The sequence below is a fragment of the Prionailurus bengalensis genome, chromosome D3 (genome assembly GCF_016509475.1).
Source record: "Prionailurus bengalensis isolate Pbe53 chromosome D3, Fcat_Pben_1.1_paternal_pri, whole genome shotgun sequence".
NCBI lineage: Eukaryota > Metazoa > Chordata > Mammalia > Carnivora > Felidae > Prionailurus > Prionailurus bengalensis.
Genome location: NC_057356.1, coordinates 45,486,434 through 45,514,067, shown reverse-complemented (window position 1 = coordinate 45,514,067; position 27,634 = coordinate 45,486,434). Strand labels below are relative to the sequence as shown.

General features: G+C 36.5%; 1 protein-coding gene across 2 annotated transcripts in view; it reads right to left on the bottom strand.

The window, feature by feature from the left end:
* Positions 1–10,835, bottom strand: part of RBBP8 (RB binding protein 8, endonuclease) — a 111,907-nt gene extending 101,072 nt beyond the window's left edge. For both annotated transcript variants that reach the window (XM_043558446.1, XM_043558447.1), the window contains exon 1: positions 10,643–10,835. The gene's annotated coding sequence lies outside the window, so the exon portion shown is untranslated. The remainder of the gene's footprint in view (positions 1–10,642) is intronic.
* Positions 10,836–27,634: the final 16,799 nt, after the last annotated feature.

Genomic DNA, 27,634 nt, shown 5'->3' with positions numbered 1-27,634 from the left:
ATACATGTTCCTTTACATGGCTTATAATAGTGAACATTTGAGGGGCACCTGAGTGGCTCAGTCAGTTAAATGTCTGGCTCTTGATTTTGGCTCAGGTCATGATCTCATGGTTCGTGGATTCAAGCTTTGCATTGGGCTCTATGCTGACAAGCACAGAGCCTGCTTGGGATTCTCTTTCTCCCTCTCTCTCTCTCTCTGCCCCTCCCTGCTTGCACACTATCTCTTTCTCAAAAATAAATAAACAGTTTTTAAAAATAGTGGACATTTGAGAGGTGAATATAAATTGACTTCTAATGGAATTAGCAAGTGTTCATTCTTAGCTTTCCCAGCCCTGAGTTTTAGATTCTCCCATGTAGTAAGCTTAAAGCTAAATAAATTGAATGACCTTGAATTATGTTATTATCTCCAAAGGGAGCAGAGCAGAAAATGCTCCAAAAAACTCACCAGGTTCTAAAATCAGTGACGACTTATAGCCATATTCCTGGCCTATGGGACTATGCAAGTCCTGAGCTGGAGATAGGACCTAGGAGTTAAGATTTAAACTCTAGCCCTATCTCTGATAATCTGCATGTTGCCTAGACAAGTCTTACTTCCCCAACCAAAAAATGAGAATACTCATACTTACCTGTGTCCGAAGGGATTATTATAGGAATGAAATAATATATCTGTAATTTCTTAAGGAAGACTTCTAGAAGTTTGAAGCAACTTGCCTATTGGGAGCAGAGTGGTAGAAGGCTTTCTAGGCCGAAGGCATGTGCAAAGTTTCTGCTATGGGAAATCATTGTGAATTCTGGAAACTGTAAGTATATAGTAATGTATTTGTATAGGTTGACAGTGGGAAATGAGCAGCAGCTCCACCTAATTTGTTGAATGAATTCTAATTTTTAATAATCCTACTGAGCAAGTAATTTAACATCTCCGTGCCTCAGTTGTTTATCAGTGATACGAAGATAATATATACCTTGGGTATTTTACATACAGGATTGTTAACAGGATTAAATGATTATAAGTGTATCCAAACAGTGTAAGAAACTGTTGTTAGTACTAGATAGATTTAAGAACTACGGCTAATCAGAGAGATCTCTTCAATTGCTGAGTTATGTAATTGTAGTGAAACTGTTGAATTGCTATGCAAATTGTGACAGATTTATAATTATAGAAAGGATTACATTACAACTGAAGTGCTTTTACATATCTTATTTGATTCACATAATTAAGTTTAAATAAGTCAGGTAGAGTTATTATATTGTTGTTATTTCCATTATATTCCAAGGGACTTTAAAAATCATCTAGCCCAACTGCAAAATCGTATAGAAAGGAGAAACTAATTTATTCATGTATTTCAGAAATTTGTGGTTGTAAGAAATTATTTAATAGAAATTTATGATCTACTGAGCTTCAGGTGCAAGAAAGGGGGAGTTGGTATCAAGTTGATTGTGATCTGAGCTAATTTAGTGAAGATCTGAGTGTATTTGATAACTCCTTCTGACAATAGTTATTTCTTTTTAATGGCCTTTGTTCAGTAGTGTGTCCTCACTTTTATTTCTATTCCCTTCAGTCTAATTTCTGTATTTTACCCATATCAATTCATTAGCTAATTTAACCACAGTCTAAGAGAGTTATTTTTAAAAACTCAGACACTCCATTTGAACATAATTGAAGTTCAATGAAAAGATGATATGTTTTTAATCAGATTTATTTTTAATTTAAACCTATTTCTTCCTCATTTTTACTAAACTAAGTTTTTATAATTATGCAACAATTAATATATTTACACAATTAAAGCACATAACTGGCTACTTCAGTTTCCTGTTTTTAATCTACTTGACTACAGCTTTCCTCTAATGTATTCTTCAGACCCATGCTCCAGGATCACATAAAGGTTATAATGAATTAGTTCTTGTAACCAGACCCTCTTGGACATAGTCCAACACAAACTTGCACTATTCAAACTTCTGTGTTTCACTGTAATGAGAAGTGTTACTTGAGAGTCCAATGTAGTCAATCTGTTTTTACTATAATTTTACCAATGTAAACTAAATGATAAAGCCTTTGGATCAATACTGGACGTAAAAGCATTTACAGAGTACCTATTAATTGTTCATTTGGTGCTGTTTGGCCCTTTAAAAATTGGCGGCCAAATTCAGGAAATGAAATGTAGTTTATTAGAAAATACCTTTCTCACAAAAGGTCAAGTTTCAATGTATCTCAGGTTTTGTGGGAATGGATCAAATACATCAGACAAAAATAGGCTAAAGTTCCTCACTTGCCATTTGAAATTGCTATACTCATTTTTCAGCAAATCTATTTTACTTGCATAGTATATTAGTTAAAATTGTATTGGTAAATTAAGGAAAAATCAGTTTGGTCATATTTGTCCTATAATAGTGATGTGCCAGACTCCTCTTGGGCCCTGCTTGCTTTAGCCAGTCCAATAACATTCCAATGGCAATCAGATTCGTAAGGTGAAACCTGACAGCCCTTCACCTGACTTTCTGCTTGGGGGGCTTCTCTGAAGCCTTCGGAAATAGAAGCATAGCCTGAAAGTGTGAAGAAATTAACAACCTATGAGGCAACCCGTAACTAACCTAAATCAGAACTGGTGGATAGATGCTTCTCTCCAGGCTTCTGGCAGGATAAATGCTTCTCTCCAGTCTTCTAAGACTTCATGGCTCCTAACAGGGGCCTGGGATTGAGTCCCATTTTGCCTGTACTGAAGGAAGCACTCCAAATGCTCTCTCCCCATTTTCTTCTAATCCCCAGCTCTTATTCCCTGGGATGGCTTCTCACATAGACAATTTGCACATAATCTGGAAGATTCAGGCTCTGTTTTCCATGGAGAACCCAAACTAAGAGATAAAGGTTAAACATATGATTTCCATTTCCAGGGTGCCTGCCTGGCTGAGTCAGTAAAACATGTTAGTCTCGATCTCAGGGTTGTGAGTTCAAGCCCCGTGTTGGGTGTAGAGATTACTTAAAAAAAAAAAATTGGGGCACCTGGGTGGCTCAGTCGGTTGAGCGTCCAACTTCGGCTCGGGTCATGATCTCATGGTCCGTGAGTTCGAGCCCCGCGTCGGGCTCTGTGCTGACAGCTCGGAGCCTGGAGCCTGCTTCGGATTCTGTGTCTCCTTCTCTCTCTGTCCCTAACCCACTCACATCTGTCTCTGTCTCTCTCAAAAATAAATAAACATTAAAAATCTTAAAAAAAAATTAACTTTTGAAAGTTTGCATGTGTGGATGGGACAGTCAGATTAATTGTATGTAGTAATTTGAGAGGATGTTAATATTGACCAAAGACTGGTGGAACTTGTATAGTCAAGGCTATTTTTCTGATAGTAATAACGATTTGATTTAAAGGAAATTATACAGCCTTGCTCAGTCTTTTATAGGCAAGAGAATATTTTCTTGCCACTTTTCAAACTTTATTGGACGTTAGAATAATCTGGAAAATCAGTAAATATGTAGATTCATGGGATCTACCCACTAGAGATTCTAATGTGATATGTCTAGAATGGAGCTTAGCAGTCTGCATTTTTAATAGGTATCCTCCAGGTGAGTCAGATGGTCTACAGACTACACTTTGAGAAGCATTGATACATTATTACAGTAATAATACTGCTGAGGATAATCTGTGACCAAGAAATAAATGAAAAGCAATTTACTCCACAGGGACTGAATTAGTATCATGGTATCATTAATCACATGTTCTTTTTTTTTTTTTTTAAATTTTTTTTTTCAACGTTTATTTATTTTTTGGGGGACAGAGAGAGACAGAGCATGAACGGGGGAGGGGCAGAGAGAGAGGGAGACACAGAATCGGAAACACGCTCCAGGCTCCGAGCCGTCAGCCCAGAGCCTGACGCGGGGCTCGAACTCACGGACCGCGAGATCGTGACCTGGCTGAAGTCGGACGCTTAACCGACTGTGCCACCCAGGCGCCCCATTAATCACATGTTCTAATAAACTGAGCTAATAAACTACACACTGGGCAGTCAGATTAAAAAGAACCTAATTTTGGGGCTCCTGGGTGGCGCAGTCGGTTAAGGGTCCAACTTCAGCCAGGTCACGATCTCATGGTCCGTGAGTTCGAGCCCCGCGTCAGGCTCTGGGCTGACGGCTCGGAGCCTGGAGCCTGTTTCCGATTCTGTGTCTCCCTCTCTCTCTGCCCCTCCCCCGTTCATGCTCTGTCTCTCTCTGTCCCCCAAAAATAAATAAAAAACGTTGAAAAAAAAATTAAAAAAAAAAAAAGAACCTAATTTTAATTTCAGGGTCCTCTGTAAAAATTTGACTTGATATTACTTGATTGGCTTTAACATTAGTACAAACATTTGGTTTGTTATGGTACCAATGAACTGCTGAGAATTTCCTTTATGCTACATGTGTTTAATGTACACTTACTGGTGGAACTAGAACAACATGTCACTCATTTCAAAGTATAAACGCTCACATCTTAACAAGTCAAGCTGTGGGAAAAGAGGCTGATACTGCGCTATGGACTAAACAACCTTTGTTGCTGAATGGCCTGTAGCCAGGTTCCAGTGGCCTGTGGCCAGGTTCCAGTGGTTAGTCTGATATTATAGTTAAAAAATCATATACTTATTCCTGAGCAACATATGTTTGTTTTAAATTTTGTCAAACAATTCCTTGGAAAGTGACTAGAAAAGAATTTAACCACTCTCTAAAATGCTACGTAGATGGTATTTACCATTCGGTAATTATCACATTATTGAAAATTGGTTATGATATTAATATTTTTAGAAATGTGACTGATTCTGCCATCTACTTTCAGTGAGGAGACCCTACCCTCCAAATTTAGACCTGTATATGTTAAATGTAAATTTTTTATAAAGAACTTTATCACAGAATTCTATAATACTGTTCCTTGTCCATTAATATACTGTGAGCTACATAAAATTACTGATTACATCAAATATCTTAATGTTTCAAGAGGGAAGTGTTTCTTAATCCTAATCTAAATCATTGTAGTAATGATTTAGCAAAGCACCTTCAGGAGAATAGGCTTAAGATAGAACTTTGAAACTAAAAATTTGCCACGCAAGTTATATTTTCACTTTGTCAGTAATACAGAATTTCTAAGGCAGTAGTTTTCTGATTATTTTTAAGGCTGTATGTCTTTTTGTTTTAAGTTTATTTGTTTATTTTGAGAGAGAGAGAGAGAGAGAGAGAGAGAGCAAGGATGTGCACACAAGCAGGGGAGGGCAAGAGAGAGAGGGAGAGAGAGAATCCAAAGCAGGCTCCATGCTCTCAGTGCAGAAGCCTGTATGTCTTTAACGATGGGCTATAACATTTTCTGTTTCCCAGTTAGTCTTTGATGTATAGCAAGTTTGGTTGTTAGTGCTAATTTATCCAAATTAGCTATTTTATACAGAAATTTTTTTAATTTAATTTTTAAATTTTTTTTATTTTGAGAGAGGAGACAGGATGTGAGCAGGGTAGGGGCAGAGAGAGAGAGGGAGACACAGAATCTGAAGCAGGCTCCTGGCTGTCAGTCCAGAGTTGTCAGTCCAGAGCCTGATGTGGAGCTCAAACCCACGAGCTGCGAGATCATGACCTGAGCTGAAGTTGGACACTTAACTGACTGAGATACCCAGGTGCCCCCCACAAAATAATTCTTTTTTTTTTTTTTAAGTAAGTTCTATGTCCAATGTGGGGCTTGAACTCATGACCCCAAGATCAAGAGTTGCATGCTCTACCAACTGAATCAGCCAGGCGATCCCATATAGATTGCCTGTATTTATTTTGAGAGAGAAAAAGTGTGTATGCATGTGAGGGAGGGGCATATAGAGAGGGAGAGAGAGAATCCCAAGGAGGCTCCCTGCTGTCAGTGCAGTCTGATGAGGGTCTCAGTCCCATGAACCATGAGATCATGACCTGACCTAAGATCAAGAATCCAGTGCTCAACCGGCTGAGCCACCCAGGTGCCCCTAAAATATATTTTAGATTTATAGTACTCCCTGCCTTCTTTTCAGTTGTTTACAGTCCACTCTCAGTACATGAAAATAAATATGCAAATTAAACAATAATTTAATGAGTAGTCAAATAAAGCTAATTTTTTAAATCTAATAAAATAGTTTTAATAAGAATATTATATACTTAGTGGGTTAAATTGGCGAAGTGATATTTTTGTCTTTAGGTATACCATCTACATACAAACTTTTCATTTTAAGAGAAAAAATTCATTTACCATGGATATAAATTCAAATTATGTACAGCTTAGTAAAGCTTATTTGTATAGCAATTAAGCATCTTTCAGGAAATTAAAATTGATTGTAAGAGCTTACTAAGATCAGTTTGTGTTATAAGTGGATCTATTTGTTGGTTGTAAGATCAAGTCATAACCTATTTCCTGCTCTTTATTTACACACTGGAATATGTGTCAATCCACCCAACTTTAGTTAGGCCAGCTCTTACAATGTTTTGTCACACTATTCTGAACTCCCTTCTGACCCATGATATTGACTTCAGAAATATCTCATGTGTGAACGTTGCTCATTGGCTTCACCTTCTAATCAATTTGTCATTAATTTAATATTACTTTTAGAAAATGTTAAATCCTATTCCTTCTTATGTCTTATACCCAACACATTTTGCACTCAATCTCTGTATCATTATTTACTATCAAGAGAATGAAATGTAATTTAATATTGACTTACAATAAATTTAATTTGGAAGAGACTCTTTTGGAAGAACAAACATATTCTATAGCCCTGAAGAAATAATTTAATTGGTATAGAAACAACACAATCCTAGAGCATATAGAAATCTTTGACCAACTAATTTGATGTCATATAAAATAATAGATATAAATAGATATGAAATGTCTTTGAAAAACCTAGATATGAGGCACAAGTAAGGTATAGTTTGTACTATCCCTGCCACAGTTCCTTCCTTTGGTATAGATGATCGAAATTTGAAATTTTAGGGCTGCCTAGCAGGCTCAGTCTGTAGAGCACGCAACTTTTGATCTCTTAACCGAGACTCTCCTTTACCTAAGGGACCTATCTACATAATAAGGCAACCTTTGTTTTTCTAAACATCTCCTTAACTTCTTGTTATTGGCCTTCCTCCCCTTTGTATCCTCAAACCCTACTCATCTTGTTGCTCTTATAAGCTTTTTGACTCATTTCCCTCGGAACTTCACGTCCGTGTGGATTTCTCAAATGGCTATTAAATTTTATTTTCTCCTGTTGATCTGTCTTATGTCAATTGATTCTAAGTCCAGCTAGAAGGAGCATAGGGCAGAGGAAGGTCTTCCTCCCTGACACTTTCCACAGTTGCTAATTTAGTTTTTATGTCTCTGACAAAAATAAATTGTATATTCCAAGCTAAGCTTTGACTTCTTTTACATAAGCTGTTTGTTGAAATTTATTATATATTTTATTAAAGAGGTAGGAAGGGTATTGACATTTGTTACATCTGCTGTGTTCTAGGGACTATGCTAGGTGTTTTACGTACAATATCTCATTTAATTCTCCCAACAACTGAGAGAATGGTATTACTTCCTTAATTTACAGACGGAGAAAAGAGAAGTCAGAGTTAAATAATCCCCAAGGATAAACTTGTTTGTAGCAGCCAGTATTCAAATCCATCTTACTTTGGCTCAAAAGCCCATGTATTTTTTAGTATACTACCTTTTCTCTTGATTGTGAAAATGAGAAACAAGTGGAAGTGATTATTTTTCAGAGTCCACTTGGACTAAACTAAATTTACCAAAGTTGAGTAGCATCCCTCAGGTAGGATTTTACCTGTGAAAAAATAAGGGGATTAGGAGAATTAATATTTAGTTCTAGGAATCAGAATTGGAATTTTTGAGCCTTTGGTTCTAAAGCTTTCTCTGGTCCCATTTCCTTGGAATTGCTCAAGTTAAAAACATTTAAAACATTTTTTGAGCACTTTGCATACAAAGCACTGTCTTAAGAACTCACCCCCTAAAAAAGCAGGTTCTGTCACCTCTAAAATGGATTTTGAATCCTGTAATTCTTATCTTTATAACTTCATGGAAATTTTCCCATCAATTGGAATCAAATTTTAGATGTACTAACTTCTTAGGTAAATCCTAAATTATACCTATATGAGAGTTCTTAAAACAACACAAAATATATATGTATATACGCATATGTACTAATAAACATTTTTATTGTTTATGGAATGAATCAGCAAAGACTCGTTAGCATAACTATACAACACAATTTTACCTTTTTACAATTCTTTTAGAAAACAGATTAGATTTCATGTAGTATTCAGATGAGTCATTGTAGGATGGTGAAAAATATTAGTCTGGGCTGGTATTCAGAAAACTGGGATGTTCTGGTCCCAGCTCTACCTTTAGATTTTATAGTAGTGATTTAGCTCCATTTTTGGGCTTTTCATTCAACTGAAAACTGAGGAGTTGGATGCATTGGTTATTCTTTAAGACTTTTTCAAGCTTAAAAATGTCATGATTCTAAGTGGTTTTGGTAGGAAACATATGAAGATATTCAAGAAGGAAAGAGTTTGCAGTTGTTAAGAATAGCTAGCATTGTTGACAAAAAGAGTCATTGTGTGAAAGGAAGCAGCTAGGAATAAGGACAAAGGAATGCATCCCTGACTAAATTTAAAGAATAAAGATTTTTAAAGAACACTTTTTGACCTGAGCCCTGAAATAACGTAAGGCTGTATAAAATACACACACACACACACACACACACACACACACACACACACACTCACTTATAGGTGCCTAATTTGATTTATAAATCCATATGTCCTTAATTTTAACCAAAACATCACACTGTATCATTATTTTAAAGGGATCAATTTACAGGAATACATAAAGGTCATATTCAATAGGACTTTCATATATTTGAAACTGGGAATTCTATTATATGAAAGCTGTAGAATCCTTTTCCAAAGTGTAGTTAGGCTTGAAATTTTACCCATAGATTTTATATGAAATATATACCTGGTTTCTGAATAGCTTTCCTCAAAACCATAAACATAAAAGTGCTCACTAAATAAATCCACTTAAGTGGAATCCCCACATAAGTTTATCTTTAAACAGTAAGCCCTGGGGGCACCTGGCTGGCTCAATCGGAAGAGCATGTGACTCTTAATCTCAGGGTCCTGAGTTCCAGCCCCAAATTGGGCACAGAGATTACTTAAATAAATAAACTTGAAAAATAAAAACAAAAAAAGAGTAAGCCCTGTATTTCAAACACAGCATAGTTTAAGAATTTTAAATTACTATATAGAATATACTTACCAGAAACTCTAAAAGTATACTTTATTGACATATATGTATATCTTGCTTGAAAACTGATTGCAAAGAGAAACATTCAACCAACTAAAAATTTTGATCCATATCCTCCCCCCAAAATTGTCAGAATACAGTTTATACTGAATAAAATTAATTCGGGTTTGCTGAATCAGCATATTCCTTATGCAGATTCAACATTGCATAACTTTTTTGAAGTTCAGCTGAATTTGCAGAAGTATTGTGCAGAATTGCCTTGGAATGGACTGAAAAGCATCCAAGACCTTCCCTGCAAAAAAATCATATCTCATCTGAACATATTTCTCACCTTAAAATTCTTTATTAACATCCTAAAGAAACACTTAGAGTCTTTGAGCTTGAATATAATGACACAGTGAGGACTCTAGGGACAATGAAAAAAAAAGATGCATCAGTCTTGCTCATTTTAAGACAAAGTCATATTAAATTGACCTACTGATAGCTCTTGACAGGAAAGTATTCAGTATAATTCTGTTTAAAAAGTCGTTTTAATTCCCAGATAAATTCATGTGTCAGCTGCTATGTTAACTGAATGCCCAGAAGATACGTGCATTCAATTCAATCCAATATTAATAACTAAGGGGGTAGTCTGGTATGCCAAAATAAATATAAAGGGATTGGTAACTTTGATTTTAGATGACACAACAACTTAATTACATCAGGGAAAGAGAGGGGTAAAGAATTATTTTAAAATATAAATTAAAGGAAGATCCAAATATTCTTTAAGTTTTTCAGACCTAATAGGCATGACAAAACCTGTCTTCATTCCTTTCTATTCAACTCAGCAAGTGCTTTTGAGCTCCAATAGTTAATCAGTTACCAGATTCCACAATCTTTGTTTTTCACACTCCTCAATTCCTACTGTGTATTGTTCCTCTAATGTACTTAAGATCACCAAGCAGGCCAACATTTTTTTTTTAATGCCTTAAAAAGGCAATTATTATTGTATCCACAATTAGATTTACCATATAAAATTGTTACCATATAGCAACAGCCTATAAAACATGATAGTATATTATCAAAGAAGTAGATGGCTTAAGATGAATCATTAATAGGTGAATTAGATTTAGCAAAATTATTCAACCCAGTTTTCTTCATGACTATAGCCATGCCTAACTTACAAAAAAGCATAGTGAAAGTATAGTATATTATATACTAAATAACTTTTATTTAAACAAATCAATGAATATACATAAGTACTATAAAAAATATCTAACCAACTTGACATGAAGGGTATAATCTAGGTATTACCATGTTAAAAATAGGTATCTGTTTAAGCATTATTTCTTAATTTAACCTTAAATTAAGGTGCACAGACAATTGAGAAATAGAAAAAATATATTAACTTACCCTTCAATTTTTTTAGAAAACCTCTGCTCTGGGTCAAAAGCACAAGGTGTTTCACTTCTGACTTCTGAAGCTACGAACTTAAACAGTAGATGAGAGGAAGCCCCCTCTCTGGACCACGCTAGAGTTTGCTAGACACCACTGCTATGTGGAAGACTCCTGCTGCATCTAAGCTATATACAGTGTGCAATGGATAACCTAATATGCCTTTCATTTAACTGGCTGGGCAGGTTTCTACCGTCTGTGGAACATGGACTCAAACCAGAATATGTTGGCATAACAGGCCAGTCAAACCGGTTCTTCTGTAGATCCAGAACCTGTCCAACCAGTCTGCATCAAAGGCTAGCCCAACAAGCTGCAGCGGCTCAGCTCTGCTAAGCTTGTATGGGTGAGTTATCCCCACCTCCCATCCACTCCCAACAAACTGCTCAGAATGTTGTAGCCTCCAGCAAAATAATTCAGAGTTCTAGTGGGAGGGATAGATCTATGTCAGGCATAGCAAGAGTCCATTGTTATAAACCTCTCATTGTAGATACTTGAGTATCTATCATCCTCTAGGTAGGTAATCCTTTTAAAAATGTACTCCGGGGCTTTCTGCAGATTAAAGCCTCTAGAAAGAGATTATCTACAATGAAGAAGAATCCATAATGCCTGACCTTTTCCACTAGTCCACTTGGCTCTGCTTGGTTTAGTTTAGCCTTGAGAGGGAGGTTGATATTCCCTACAAGGGTAGTGGCCCTGAAAGCTAGAAGGAAGCATTCTTAGAGGGACGAAAACGAGGTATAGGTTGACCAAACTTTTGCCTGGATATGTGATCTTCCTTGTACTCAAATGATCCTCATACCATTCCATTATAAAGTTGGAAAAACTCCTATTTGCTACATATTCGGACAACATGAAGGGTTTTGCTTTGGATATTCAACAGTTGAACTTACAAATTATTGGCACCTACTATGTGCCAGGATCTGTGCCAAGTCCAGGGTTGCAATGGTATAAAAGAGAAGTTTAGTAAGAGATGGGAGCAATGTCCAAGTTCCCAGTTAAGTATGTCTAGTAATGTTTTGGAAGGAAGAAGTAAACAACAGAAGATCATATTTTGACAGAAATTGGTTGTATTAAGAGAGATCATATCTTACCATAATATTTGTACATTTAGAAACAGCCCTTCCTATCTGCTGATGCAATGATTCTCAAACTTTACTGCTTAAGTATCATCTGAAGTGCTGATTATGAACAAATTACTAGGCCTCACCTCCAGAGATTCTGATTCAGTAAATCTGGAGGTACCCCAGCACTTCTGGTGATTCTGTTGCAGCTGTTGCAAGGGACCTTAGCCCCAGACTTCACACTCAGTTCCTTTTCTATATTTGTACCTAATTATATAGAATACATATTAATTAAAAGTTGCCATATTTGCTTTTATAGCTCCAGTGTCTAGAACACTGACACTTAGAAAGTATTTAGTAAATGCTTATTAAGTAAATATCTACTCAGGCCTAGCACTTGCTAGATCCTAGGGGAATCACAACTAGTAACTATTATGGGAATCAAGCTGCAATAAGTACTATAATTATAGTAATTGAGGTAGGAGCACAGAAAAGGGAGTAAGTATGATTGAGTATGGGAAAGACTTCACAAAGGAGATTGGTTTAAAGACTTTTTTTTTTTTTAACCATGACCAAAGATTGCTATCTGCAGGATAACAAAAGTTTGAAGGAACAATAAAAAGAATGTTTTTGATTTGACTCAGTAATAAAAGCTTTAAAAGTATCTGAGTATACCATGACCTCAAAACTTAGTAATAAGGTTATTTTCTTGAGCAGGGATCAGCAAAATTTTCACAAATGATCAAAGAGTAAATATTTTAGGGTGTGTGGGCCGGATTGTCTCTGTTTCAACTATTTACCTCGAACATTATAGCTCAAAAGCAGATATAAGCCATAGGCAAAGCATGGGTGTGGTTATATTACAATAAGACTTTATAAAAACAGGTGACAGGCCGGATTTGATGAATGGGCTATAGTTTCCTAACCCATGCACTAGAGTGAAAAGTAGAAATTAACAAGATTGCATAATTGGTTAGGAAAATAGGCTTTGGCAGTCCAAAACACTTGGGTTCCATCCCAGTTTTATTCCATATTAGCTTTGTCACCTGAATTAAACATTTGTTTTATTTCTAAAATATGGATGAAAATAATAGAACCTAACACCTAAAGTTATTGTAAACTTCAAATGCTGTAATTCACATGAGGTTTTATCCAAAAATCAGTAAGGGCCCCATAAAATGTCAGCTAAAAATAAAACTCATTAAATATGATAGCTAAACATATGGGTGTTCGTTTACATAATTTTCATTTTTTAAAGTTCTACTCAAGGGACCCTTCAGTGGCTCAGTCAGTTAAGTGTCTGAATCTTGATTTCAGCTCAGGTCATGATCTTGCGGTTTGTGAGATCTGCTAATAGCGCAGAGTCTGCTTGGGATTCTGTCTCCGTCTCTCATTGCCCCTCCCTGCTCATGCTCTCTCTCAAAATAAACATTAATAAAATAAAATCCTGCTCAAATGGCAGTAAAGAATCAATAGCATGAACTCTTAAGGATCAAAAAGAATGAGAGAGGTAGCAGGCAAGAGATGTCCATACATTTTGGAAGAAGGAATGAAAATGAGTGATGATTGATTTGGTGGAGTAGAGAAAGAGGAAATGACTTGCAATAATAAAAGCAAGTGTATCTCTGCTGCAAAATTCTAGGAAACATTGGAAATTGGAATCAGGAGATACCTGTAAATGGGGAGTGGGAGGGGGGGCTTGAAATGGGACGATTAGTTAAAAATCTGCTTAAAGAGGGTATCTGGGTGGCTCAGTCAGGTGAGTGTCTGACTGTTGATTTCAGCATAGGTCATGATCCCAGGGTCATGGGATCAAGCCTTGTGTGGGTCATTCCCTGCCGAGAATGGAGCCTGTTTGAGATTCTCTCTTTTTGCCTCTCCCCTACTCATGCTCTGCTTCTCTCTAAAACAACAACAACAACAAACCACTTTAAAATCTGCTTAAGGAGCAGTTTGCTCCCTAGATCCCTCCCCCAATCTAGATGCCTGGAGACTGCCCCTTCTTCAACCTTGAGAGAAGATTGGGGTAGGAGTTACTGATTCATGCTGGAGAGATTATCCTAGGCTGGTTCTGGTCTCAAGAATATCAAGCAGAGGTGAGGGTGACTGGTAAGCAATGAGATTATATTAGTTTCCTGTGACTGCTATAACAAATTACCACAAAGTTATTGGTTTAAAAGGACATAAATTTATTATCTTATGGTTCTGAAGATGGGAAGTACAAAATGGGTCTCAATGGTCTAATGTCAGTCTCCTTTTTGGAGGCTGTAGGGGAGAATCTGCTTCAGGAGGCTGCTTGGATTTCTTGGCTTATGGCCCCTTCCATCTTTAAAGCCAGCAAATGGCCAGTCACTCATGTTGCATCATTCTGACACTGACTCTGCTGCCTCCCTCTTCTACCTTTAAATCCAACTATATAATCCAGGGTAATCTCCCCATTTTAAGGTCAGCTGATTATCAACTTTAATCTCATCTGCAACTTTAATTCTCTTCTGCTGTGTAACATAAAATAGTCACAGGTTCCTGGGATTACGATGTGGATGTCTTTGAGACACCATTATTCTGCCTGTGGCAGAGATTATGTCAAGGTCTCTATATTGATGGTGAGATATGGAGGTCCATTCCTTTGCTAGGCTTCTGAATGCTAGTAACCAGGTTTATACTCCTTACTCAGAAAGCAGAAAACTGGAGAGTTTATCTCAAGAAACTCTCAAAAATTCCATTACTATAACACAGTGGTTATTAACTAGGGATGATTTTGCCCCCAAGGGACATTTGGCAATGTCTGGAGAAATTTTCCGTTGTAAACAACTGGGTGAAGTGGGGAAGAGGTGTGCTACTGGCATCTAGTGAGTAGGGGCCACGGATGCTATGGATGCTATCTTGCAGTTCACTGCAATGCATCCTTCCTTGTCCCTAGCCCCCCAAATAATGATCTGATCCAAAATGTCAATAGTGCCAAAGATGAGAAACCAGTCAACATCACCCTAATAGAAATAAATAAACCCCACCTAGGCACACAGAGTTGCAAATCAGCAATAGATAGAGAGCAACAGATATATCAGCAACAGATATAGAGAGCATGTAGCATGAAAGAGACAAAAAGAAACCAATAGATAAAATGAACTTACAGAAAATAGTTAATGTAGGGAGCAGAATGATAATTTTTTGAAAACTATATTAATATCTTCAAAGAAATAAGATACTGATTACATAAAGTAAGAACAGAAGGCCAGCTAAAAGTAGAACTTTGGGAGAATAAAAAAGAGATATTGGAAAGTAAAAATATGAGAGCAGAAATAAAGTCTACAGGAGATAGAAGGTGAAGTGAGGCAATCTACCAGAAAGGATAATTAAGATGCTACTGAGGGATGTTCTACAAAATAAGAGTAAATTAAGAAAGATGAAACCACTAATCCAGAAGTATGGAAATGGAGATACCAGTCCCAAGACCACAGCACCGTGTAGAGTTGCTGCACACTAATAAGGTATTGAAGACTCTGGTTTTTACTTCAAATTTGAATTGCCTATGACTGAGAGAAGGAAGAGGGAGGATGAGAGTGGGGAGAGAGAGAGAGAGAGGATAGGAAGGAGGGAGGGAGGCAGGAGATACGGGAATATGACTGATTTTTGGTATGAGATTTAAATTTAAAAGATTTTTTTAAATGTACATGTTCACTTGCCTCACAATTAACCAAGGGTTAATGTTCAAAGATCATAAAATGAGGAAGGTAATTAAACTGTACAAGTACAAACTTGCACCTGCAGAAAAAGTTTGCACAAACATTTATATCTGGCAGTGTTCATAAGTAAGCGTTTGCAACATACTATCCAAGACCTAGTAAAACCTGATCACTGTAAAATTAAAAGCATGTTTTACCTGAATAAGCCCAAATTAGGAAACCTGATTTGAAGCTTGCCTCGGTTACTCTCAGTTACTGTTAGTTACTCTTATGTAAACATGGATTAGATAGTTTGTTTTTTTTTTTACCATTGCTTCATTTATTAAATAAGGAAGTTTGATTGGATATATTCTAAATATCTATTCAGCTCAACACTTTTATTCTAAAGTTCTTTTGAGCAAATGGAACAATTCAAAAAATGTGGGAGCAAAAGCAAAATAAACTAATCAAGGAGACATTTTTACAGAAAAGCAATTTTATTTATTTTTTTTTTATTTTTATTTTTTTATTTTATTTTATTTTATTTTTTTTTAAATTTTTTTTTTTCAACGTTTATTTATTTTTGGGACAGAGAGAGACAGAGCATGAACAGGGGAGGGGCAGAGAGAGAGGGAGACACAGAATCGGAAACAGGCTCCAGGCTCTGAGCCATCAGCCCAGAGCCTGACGCGGGGCTCGAACTCCCGGACCGCGAGATCGTGACCTGGCTGAAGTCGGACGCTTAACCGACTGCGCCACCCAGGCGCCCCAGAAAAGCAATTTTAAAATGCAAGCTAATTTTAGGTTGTGTTCTCCAAAGGCTGGCACTGAGATATGGATTCAGGTGCAAGTAATTAATTAGAAATGTGCTCTAATATGAAATCAGTAAGGTAGTCAGGGAGGCAAGACAAGAAAAGAGAATAAAAAAGCAAGGATATGATTTCAGCATCAGCCTGGTCTCAGGGAGCTCCAAAGCATAAAGTATAAAGTCAGAGTTTATCCCACTTGGAGGCAAAAGAACTAGACTTTCATACCCTGAACAAGTTCCCAGCTGCTGGCTACCCCAGGGATTTGTAAACTCTCAGGTACTTCCACCTCTCCACGAGAAGTGGCTCTAGTAACCCAAGAACATTCCTTTGAAGAAGGTTGCAGGTACTATAACATTAAGAGTGAAACATTAAGACTGCTGCTTCCATCCAAGATGGTACTTATAGGGGTCAGATTTATCCTATCACCTGAAAAAACAAGGACAAAATGTATAAAACAAAGGCTTTCAAGATATTGTATCAATCAACAAAAAATAGTTATCTCTAAGAGAGAGTAAACGAACAAGTTGAGTTCTGTCAAGTTGGATAAAAAATGCAAAGCCCAACTTCATACTGCCCTCAGTAAAGATACTTTAGATCTGGAAACCCAGATAGGTTAAAAATAAAATGATTGAAAAAGATATACCATGCTAATACTAGTCAAAAGACATCTGGAGTAAATTAGTATCAGACAAAATAAGCTTTAGATTAGAGAGTATTACTGCGTGCCTGGCTGGCTCAGTCAGTAGAGTGTGCAACCCTTGATCTCGGGGTTTTGTAAGTTCGAGCTCCCCATTAGGTGTAGAGATTACTTAAAAACAGATCAGAGAATATTACCAAGGATAAAAAAAGGATCATTTCAAAATAAAGGGGGTAATTCATCAAGGACACCTAATCTACATAGATCACAAATCCATAATTATATTTAACAATTGTATCTGGAGATCACATTTCATTCCATCTTTCAGTAATTGATAGAATAAAAAAGGAAATCACACTTAACACTATCAACCTATTTGATATAATTAATATATAGAGATCACTCATCCTAAAAGCAACTGAATACACATTCTCTTCAAGGGTATATGGAACATTTACCAAGTTACCATATTCTGTGTCCTAAAATAAGTCTTAAATTTAAACAGATTAGAATCATACAAAGTATGTTTTCTGTCCACAGTGGAACTAAATTAGAAGTCAATAAAAGAGGGGCGTCCAGATGGCAACTGGTTAAGTGGCCGACTCTTGGTTTTGGCTCAAGTCATGATCTCACAAGTTAGTGAGATTGAGCTCTGCATTGGGCTTTGCTTTGGCAGTGGAGCCTGCTTGGGATTCTCTCCTTCTCTCTCTCTCTGCCCCTCCCCTGCTCATGGTCATGCATGTTCTCTCTCTCTCAAAAAATAAGTAAACTTAAAAAGTCAATAAAAGAATGTTGTGTGGAAAATCCCCAAATATTTGTAAACTAAATAACACACTCCTAAATAACCATGGGTCAATGATGAAATAAAATAAGAAATTTTTAAATAAATGATACTAAGAATACAAAATATTAAAGTTTGTGAGGTAAATACTTATTTAAATTCAGATGCTCTAATATTGTAATGGTGGTAGGTATATCACTTGACATCTATGAAAAAGATTAAAATACAAAAGTATTAAAATAACTATAATTATAGTAATCTGTAAATGGATACACAAGGTGAAAAGCTGTAAATTGTGACATCAAAAACAATGTTGGGATAGAGAGTAAAAATGTAGAGCTTTAGTATGTGTTTGAAGTCAGGTTGTTACCAAGTTAATATAGAATGTTATATCTATAACATGTATTTTTTTAACTTTTAAAAAATGTTTATTTTTGAAGAGAGAGAGAGCATAAGCGGGGGCAGGAGAGGAGCAGAGAGAGAAGGAGACACAGAACTTGAAGCAGGCTCCAGGCTCTGAGCTATCAGCACAGAGCCTGACGTGGGGCTCAAATTCACAAAGTGTGAGATCGTGACCTGGACCAAAGTCTGACGCTTAACTGACTGAGGCACCCAGGTGCCCCTATAACATGTTTTATGTAAGCCTTGTGGTAACCACAAAGCAAAATACCTATGATAGATACACACACAAAAGATACAGGAATCTAAGCATAGCGTTACAGATACTCACCAAATCACAAAGGAAAAGAGCAAGAAAAGAAGAAAGGAACAAAGGAATTACAAGACAACCAGGAAACAATTAACAAAATGGCAAAGTGAGTTCACTTTTATGAGTAATTACTTTATTTTTTTAATGTCTATTTATAAGCTGTATACTGTACTGTTTAAAGTTTAAAAATGTTAGAGAGTAAATCTTAAAAGTTCTCATCTCATCATGGGGCACCTGAATGGCTCAGTTGGTTAAGCACTCAACTTCGGCTCAGGTCATGGTCTTGGGTCTGGGAGTTTGAGCCCCTCATCGGGCTCTGTGCTGACAGCTCAGAACCTGGAGCCTGCTTTGGATTCTGTGTTTCCAACTCTCTCTGTCCCCCCCCCCCCTCATGCTCTGTCTCTCTCTCTCTCAAAAATAAACAAACATTAAAAAAAAAAAAAAAGAACTGCCATTCTTTAAAAAAACTGTTCTCATCTCAAGAAAATTGTAACTGTGTGATGATGGATGTTAACTAGACTTACTGTGATGATCATTTTGCAATATATACATATATCAGGGTTTTTTTTTTTACCTGAAACTCATAAAATATAATATGTCACTTATATTTCAATTTAAAAGCAACCTCAAGGGATCAGAGGCTATGTCTCCCTTATTTTACATTGTATCTCCAATACCTAACATAGGGTCTGCCTGACATAGAGTGAGCATTCAATAAATACATGTTACAGGAATTTGAACCAAACCCTTTTTGACTTGGTGATCTGAAAAATTTTCTTCTTTTCTCTCAGCATTGTTTATTCTGTATCTAAAATGAGAACTATGGGTTAGACTGTCTAAGGTTCTTTTCAGATTTGTCACTTTATGGTTTACTTTCCTTAAACCTCAATCCCACTCCTAGTAACATTTTTCATTGATGAAAAAAAAAATAGTAGGGGACTTTGATGCCTTGCTTTTAACAATGGTCATCTGGACAGAAAATTAATAAGGAACATTGGGCTAAAGCTACACATTTGATCAGATGGAACTAACAGACATATATAGAACATTCAATCCACAGTAGACTAGATGGACCTAACAGACATACACAGGACATTCCATTCAGCAGCAGACTACACATTATTCTCAAGTGCACATAGAACATTCTATAAGAAGCCTTAGCAAAATGTAAGACTGATTTCATAACAAGTATCTTTTCTGACTACAGTGGTGTGAAATTAGTTATCAATAACAAGAGGAAAACTAAAAAATTCACAAATGTGTGGAAATTTAATAACACACTCCTGAACAATCAGTGTGTCAAAGAGGAAATCAAAAGGGAAATTGAAAAATCATGAAACAAATGAAAATGGAAGCACAGAATATTAAACTTATGGGATGCAGCAAAAGCAGTTCTAAGGGGAAAGTTTACAATGATAAATGCCTACATTAAGAAAAAAGAAAGATTTTTTTTTTAAGTAGGCTCCACACTCAAAGAGGGGCTTGAACCTGCCCCTGAGATCAAGAGTCAGATGCTGTACTGACTGAGCCAGCCAGGTGTCCCAAGAAAAAGAAAGATGTTAAATAAACAACATAACTTTACATCTTAAGCAGCTAGAAAAAGAACAAACTATGTCCAAATTAATAGAAGAAAGAAAATAATAATTGGAGCAGAAATAAATGAAACAGAAACTAAAAAGACAGTAGAAAATATCAATAAACTATGAGCCAGTTTTTTTGAAAAATAAAAAAAAAATTGACAAACCTTAGTTAGACAAAGGAAAAAAAAGAAGACTCAAATAAAAAAATTGGAAATGAAAGAGACATTAAAATTGATAACACAAATACTAAGGATCATAAGAAACTAATGTGAACAATTATAATCTAACACAACAGATAACCTAGAAAAAATGGATAGGTTTTTACAAATATACGACCTATCAATATTGAGGCACAAAGAGAAAACTGTAACAGACTAATCACTAGAAAGGAAATTGAATCTGTAAAACTCTCAACAAAGAAAAGTCCATGATCAAATTATTTCACCAAACATTGAAAGAAAATTAATACCAATTCTTCTTCAACTCTTCTAAAAGATTGAAGAGGAGGGAATACTTCCAAACTCATTTTATGAGGCCAGAATTACCTTGATACTAAAACCAGAAAAGACAATACAAGAAAAGATTATAAGTCAATATCTTTGATGAACACAGATGCAAAAATTCTCAATAAAATATTAGGAAACCAAATTCAAAAGTACATTAAAAGTAACATACACCTTGATCAAGTGGGATTTATTTCTGGGATGTAAGGATGGTTCAACATATGCAAATCAATAAATATACCATATGAACAAAATGAAGGATAAAAATCATTCGATCATCTAAATAGATGCAGAAAAAGCATTTGACAAAATTCAACATCCTTTTATGATAAAAAATTTCATCAAGTTGGGTAAAGAAGGAATGTAAAGGCCATATGTGACAAACCCACAGTTAACAATACTTTGTGGTGAAGAGCTAAAAGGTTGTCTTCTAAGATCAGGAGCCAAAGATACCCACTCTCAACTACCTTTATGCAACATAGTACTGGAAGTCCTAGCCAGAGCAATTAAGCAAGAAAAAAGAAAAAGCATCAAAATAAAAAAGGAAGAAGTAAAATTGTCTCAGTTTGCAGATGACATATTACATATAGAAAACCCTAAAGACTCCACCAAAAAACTGTTAGGACTAATGAATGAATTCAGTAAAGTTTCAGAATACAAAATCAATATAAAAAATCAGTTGCATTTCTATACACTAACAGCTAACTAACAGAGAAAGTAAGAAAACAATCCCATTTACAATCACATCAAAAAGAATAAAATACTCAGGAATAAATTTACCCAAGTAGGTCAAAGATCCATATGCTGAAAACTAGGAAACATTGATGAAGGAAATTGAAGACACAAATAAATGCAAAGATATTCTGTACTCATAGATTGGAATGTTATTAAAATGTTTAAATGTTACCCAAAGCAATCTACAGATCCAGTGCAATTCCTATCAAAATTCCAATGATGTTTTTCACAGAAATAGAACAATTGTAAAATTTGTAGGAAACTACAAAAGACCCTGAATAGACAAAGCAATTGTGAAAAAGAGGAACTAAGCTAGAGGCATCATGCTCCCTGATTTCAAACTATATTACAAAGAATAGCAATCAAAACAGTATGGTGGTGGCATAAAAACAGTCACATAGATCAATAGAACAGAATGGAGAGCTCAGAAATAAATCTACACATATATGGTCAATTAATTTGTGACATAGGAGCCAAGAACATACAATGGGGAAAGGACAGTCTTTTCAATAAAAAGTGTTGGGAAATCTGGACAGTCCCATGCTGTATATATTGTATATGTTGTTTATGTATATATGTATTATTAAGCCATGAGAAAGAAGAAAATTCTGCCATTTGTGAAAATGGACCATTATCTTACACCATAAAGAAAAATTAACTCAAAATGGATTGGAGAATGTAAGGCCTGAAACTGTAAAGCTCCTGGAAATAAAAATAGGCGGTAAGCTCATTGACATTGGTCTTGACAATGATTTTTCTGGATTTGACAACAAAAGCAAATGAAACAAAAGCAAAAATAAACAGTGGGACTACATCAAACTAAAAAGTTTCTGCACAGCAAAGGAAACCGTCAACAAAATGAAAAGGCAACCTACTGAATGGGAGAAAATATTTGCAAGCCACATATCTGATAAGTGGTTAATATCCAAAATATACAAGGATCTCATACAACTTGTAGCAAAACCAAAAATATAAAACCCAAAGATAATATGGACAAAGGGCCTGAAAAGACATTTTCCCCAAAGAATGGTCAATAAGTACATGAAAGGGTGCTCAACATCACTAATTATCAGGGTAATGCAAATCAAAACCATAATGAAATATCACCTCACAACTTATTAGGGGCACCTGGGTGACTCAGTCAGTTAAGCATCCAACTTCAGCTCAAGGTAGCTGTTATAAAAAAGACAAAAGATAACAAAAACTGACGTGGATGTGGAGAAAAGGAAACCCTTGTACACTGTTAGTGGGAATGTAAACTGGTACAACCACTATGAAAAATAGTATGAAAGTTCCTGAAGAAACTTGAATTAGAATTGCTATATGATCCAGCAATCTCACTTCTGTGTATGCATCCAAAGGAAAAGAAATATCTTAAAGAGATATTAGTACTGCTGTGTTTATTGCAGCATATTCACATAGCCAATATAGGGCAACAACCAAAATATCCATTGATGGATACAGAAAATGTGATATATATTATTCTTAATCATATAAATATTATAATAGATATATAATATTCCACTGTATATGTATTATATATTGTTTATGTATATATGTATTATTCAGCCACGAGAAAGAAGAAAATTCTGCTGCTTGTGACAGCATGGTTGAACTTGGAGAACAGTATGCTAAGTGAAATAAGCCAGGAAAGACAAGTACTGCATGGTATCACTTATATGTGGACTCAGAAAAAACCGAACACATAAAAAGAGAGTAGAATGGTAGTTCCTGGGAAACTCAGTGATTGGGGAAATAGAAGAGACTGGTAAAAGAGTACAGACTTTCGGGGCGCCTGGGTGGCGCAGTCGGTTAAGCGTCCGACTTCAGCCAGGTCACGATCTCGCAATCCGTGAGTTCGAGCCCCGCATCAGGCTCTGGGCTGATGGCTCGGGGGCTGATGGCTCGGAGCCTGGAGCCTGTTTCCGATTCTGTGTCTCCCTCTCTCTCTGCCCCTCCCCGTTCATGCTCTGTCTCTCTCTGTCCCCCAAAAAATAAATAAAAACGTTGAAAAAAAAAAAGATAGAGTACAGACTTTCAGTTATAAGATGAATAAAGTCTGAAAAGTTCTACAGTGGACAAAATGCTATCAAATAACATTCATGCTACAGAGAAATTAGTGATGAGAGGAAGAGTCAATCACTGAGGCAAACTTCATTGTTGTCTTATTTTAAGAAATTGCCCCAGCCACCCCAACCTTCAGCAACCACCACAGCAGCCATCAACATGAAGGCAAGACCCTCCATCAGCAAAAGTTAATAATTTCGTGAAAGCTCAGATGATGGTTAGCATTTTTTGTTAATATTTTTATTAATTTTTTAAATGTTTATTTACTTTTCAGAGAGAGACAGAGTGTGAGCAGAGGAGGGGCAGAGTGAGAGGGAGACACAGAATCTGAAGTGACTCCAGGCTCTGAGCCACCAGCACAGTGCCCAAAGTGGGGCTTGAACTCATGAGCCTTGAGATCATGACCTGAGCTGAAGTTGGATGCTTAACCGACTGAGTCACCCAGGTGCCCCAATAAAGTATTTTTAAATTAAGGAATGTATATATTTTTTTAACATAATACTGTAGCACACTTAGACTACAGTATAGTGTAAACATAACTTTTATACGCACTGGGAAACCAAAAAATTCATTTGACTAGCTTGATTGTGATACTGGCTTTATTGTGGTGGTCTGGAGCTGAATGAACATCCACTGTCTGTGAGGTATACCTATAATTCAGTCTATAGCACTGGTATTTGTTGTTAAGATAATGTAATTTTTACCTTTGTTATTTTTGCCTCTTAGTGTTGATGGGGGAGAAAAAAATCCCTGCAGCAACTCAGTTTCAGCAAGGGGACTTAGGCTGATTAGAATTGGGTTTCAATTCTAAATCCCCAGGAGGGAGTATTGGTGGTTCAGTGGTAGAATTCTTGCCTTCCCGCCCCCCCCCCCCCACCCCCACCAGGAGGGAGAATCAGATTGACAGAGGTTAGATTATATATCTGTGCTTGAGCACTCAATTTTGGCCAGGGTCGGGTTATTTAGTGCATATCAGGCTGATGGGGCCCACCTTTGTTGACCCGAGACAGTTTCCAGTGGATGCTTAACCGGAAGCTGGTCAGTTATCTTAAACATTATTTACTATTAGAAAATCGGTGTAAAAACTATATAGAATTGAGCAGAAAAGAGCAATATAGTATATTTTCCAATTTTTATGTCTAAAACTAAGAATAAGGGCTTCCCAGAATAAGCCCTTGGGAAGTTTATTAGTTAGAAAATGTTATGATTGAAAAAGACTTAAAAGAGAAAGAGCTTGAAATGAGTATTTTATATCTGTATTTAAAGTTGTAGTAATTGGTGTGCTTAAACTTCCAATATGAAGTCATAGAACTACAAAGCAAAATGAACTTATGGTTAAATATTGCAACTTGCTTTGTCTGAAATTACCTAAGTACTATATAGGTGCTAATGAATTCTCCAACTTGAGGAGACATGCAGTGAAAATTGCATCATTCTTTGGTTCTGAGGGCTGCTGTAAGCAGTGATTTTTTTTTTCCACACATACTTTTTTCCTTTAAATTGCTACCTTGTGCCAAATTAAGAGATATGAATTTGCAAATAGCTTCATTTTATGTGCTGCAATAATAACTAGACTCACCAAGGAAAAGTAACCTCAGCTACCTTTACAAAAGCTCATTTCACATTTATTATTTTCACTTTATACCTGTGTCACTACAATTTATTTTTTTGGTGACCCATGTTAGAAGGAGCTTTCCTGTGTCTGAGAGTGTCATGACCAGTGTCTTTAATGTCAGAGAAGGTGTAATTAGCTGGAAACATGGCTGGAGGTCACAGTTTCTAAGTAGCAACATGTCTTTACTTTTGGCTTGGAGCACAGTGGCAAGCTTCTCTTCCTGTCCTTCCAATTCTTTCCTCCTTGGCATTATAGTATAGTTGTTAGGAGTTTTGGTTCCAAAATGAGAAAGAACTGAACTCAAAACCCTGTTCAACCATGTACTAGTTTTAAGTTCTTGGGTAAGATACTAGGCTCCTGAGCTTAGTTTCTTCTTCTGTAAAGAGGGATAATAACGTTATTACAAGGATTAAATGGGGTAATATTTTCAATGTACTTAGCAAGAATTTGGCACATAGTAAATGTTAAAAAGTAGTAGCAATGGTTAAAAATAATACTAATTATTATTTTCAGTGCTAGGCCTGGGGAAACAACAATGCATTGAGGCATGGTTCTTGTCTTGAAGGAACTCACAGACCAACAGAGCATGGGACTCAGAAAGTGTCATTGTACATGTATCTTTATGTTGGGGAGGCACTTGGTATTTGATAGTTGGTTCTTGATATTTCCATTAAGCACTACATTATTATTGTTTTTTAGTAACCTATAAAGTTTATTCTTAACTTTGGATTTTAAGAACATTATACTCAGAGCAAATTGTTGTAAATGACTCACTAGAACTGTAGGTGTTGGCATTCTTTGCCTTGTTCTTTGTTTTGTCCCAGTCACATAGGCTGCCAGTCTCATTCTTAGGTACCAAGGAGAGATCAAGATTAAAAAAAAAAAGAAGTATATTCAATTTAGATGATTGGCTCTAGTACCAGTTTTAGAGATGGAGATGGGAGTCTAGACGCAAACCTCGGCAATCTATCCAGAACTGAGGCAAAGAGAAACAGGCTCAAGTCATTCAGTGGTACCCAGGGCCATATGTCCTCCAGGCACCTGTACCCGGGGGAAGACGGAACAGAGAACCTAGGAATTCAGGAAGTCTGGGTAGGAGTTGAAACCAGCAGCCTGACCTTCACACAAGCAGTCTAACCTGGGGATTAGGTAAGGGGAGAGAAGGGCAGAGCTCTGTGCTAACAATGCTTTTGCCCAGTAGTGTCCAAACCTTTCTGATTGTTGATCTTTGTGTATCTGTAAGTCATATATACAGGTACCTCTATTACTAGTAGCATAGTAGTACATAATAAAGTTCATTGTTAATGATAATTGCAGTTGCTTTAAATAGTTTAAGAAGTAATTTAGATTCATTTTGGCTGGCTTCTTGGCAGATTTGATTATATTGTTAGTGTTTTTAAATTAAGATAGTCTGATGAAGAAAAGATTGGGCTGCTTTCTTAATGTTTGGTGTTGCATTTGCTTTGTCAGTGTTATCTTCACTTTGCCTTTTCTTTGCATTTTATTTTATTTTAAAGACGAATTTTTTATTTAAAAAAAAATTTTTTTTAACATTTATTTATTTTTGAGACAGAGAGAGAGAGAGCATGAACAGGGGAGGGTCAGAGGAAGAGGGAGACATAGAATCTGAAACAGGCTCCAGGCTCTGAGCTGTCAGCACAGAGCCTGACGCGGGGCGCGAACCCACAGACTGCGAGATCATGACCTGAGCCGAAGTCAGATGCTTAACCGACTGAGCCACCCAGGCGCCCCTAAAGATGAATTTTTTAAAATGTTTATTTTTGAGAGAGAGAGAGAGAGAAAGAGAGAGAGAGAGAGAACGGGGTAGGGGCAGAGAGAAAGGGGAACAGAGAATCTGAAGCAGGTTCTGTGCTGACATCAGAGAGCCCCATGTGGGGCTTGAACTCGCAAACCATGAGATCATGACCTGGACTGAAGTCAGATGCTTAACTGACTGAGCTATCCAGGCACCCTATCTTTGCATTTTGTAGCCATTGTATAAAGGTTAGGTTAGTAATTCATAAACACACTTAACTGGGAAAAGACAGAAATAAATTTCTATATATTGAAATCCAGTGAAAAAGTAGGGTCCCCTTCCTTATCTCTTTCGATTTGTAAAACTCCTTTTCCTTCATATGACCTTGCGTGTCACATGGACCTTATATCCTCCCCACATTCAAAGGATGAACAGTCACAATATAATCCTTTTGTTTTTTTCTGAACTGATGTTGGAAGAGATTGGGAAAAGTTAAGGAAGCTTCTTAAAGGAGAAAGATAGTTTGATGTGCAGGGCTGCAGAGAAAAAGAGGAAAAGTAGAGGTTAAAAACATGGGAAATTATAATTTTGCAATGATAGAGTATACATAACACTATACACTCAACATGTTTTTCCTTGCTACTTGCCTATCCAAATCCTTTTTAGCTCAAGATCCACTTTTCCATTAGCCTGTAGTAGACTATATTTTCTAAAAATGGAGGCAATAATATTTCCCATCCCACGCGATCTTTTTCCAAGGTGACCTTGACACTCTTCATTCACTTAAGAAGTTATATAGGGGCACCTGGGTGGCTCAGTTGGTTGAGCATCCGACTTCGGCTCAAGTCATGATCTGTTTGTGAGTTCGAGCCCCGCGCTGGGCTCTGTGCTGGCAGCTCAGAGCCTGGAGCCTGCTTTGGATTCTGTTTCCTTCCCTCTCTGCCCCTCCCCACTTGTGCTCTCTCTGTCTCTCAAAAATAAATAAATGAAAAAAGAATTAAAAAAAAAAAGAAGCTATATAGATGGCATTAGTGC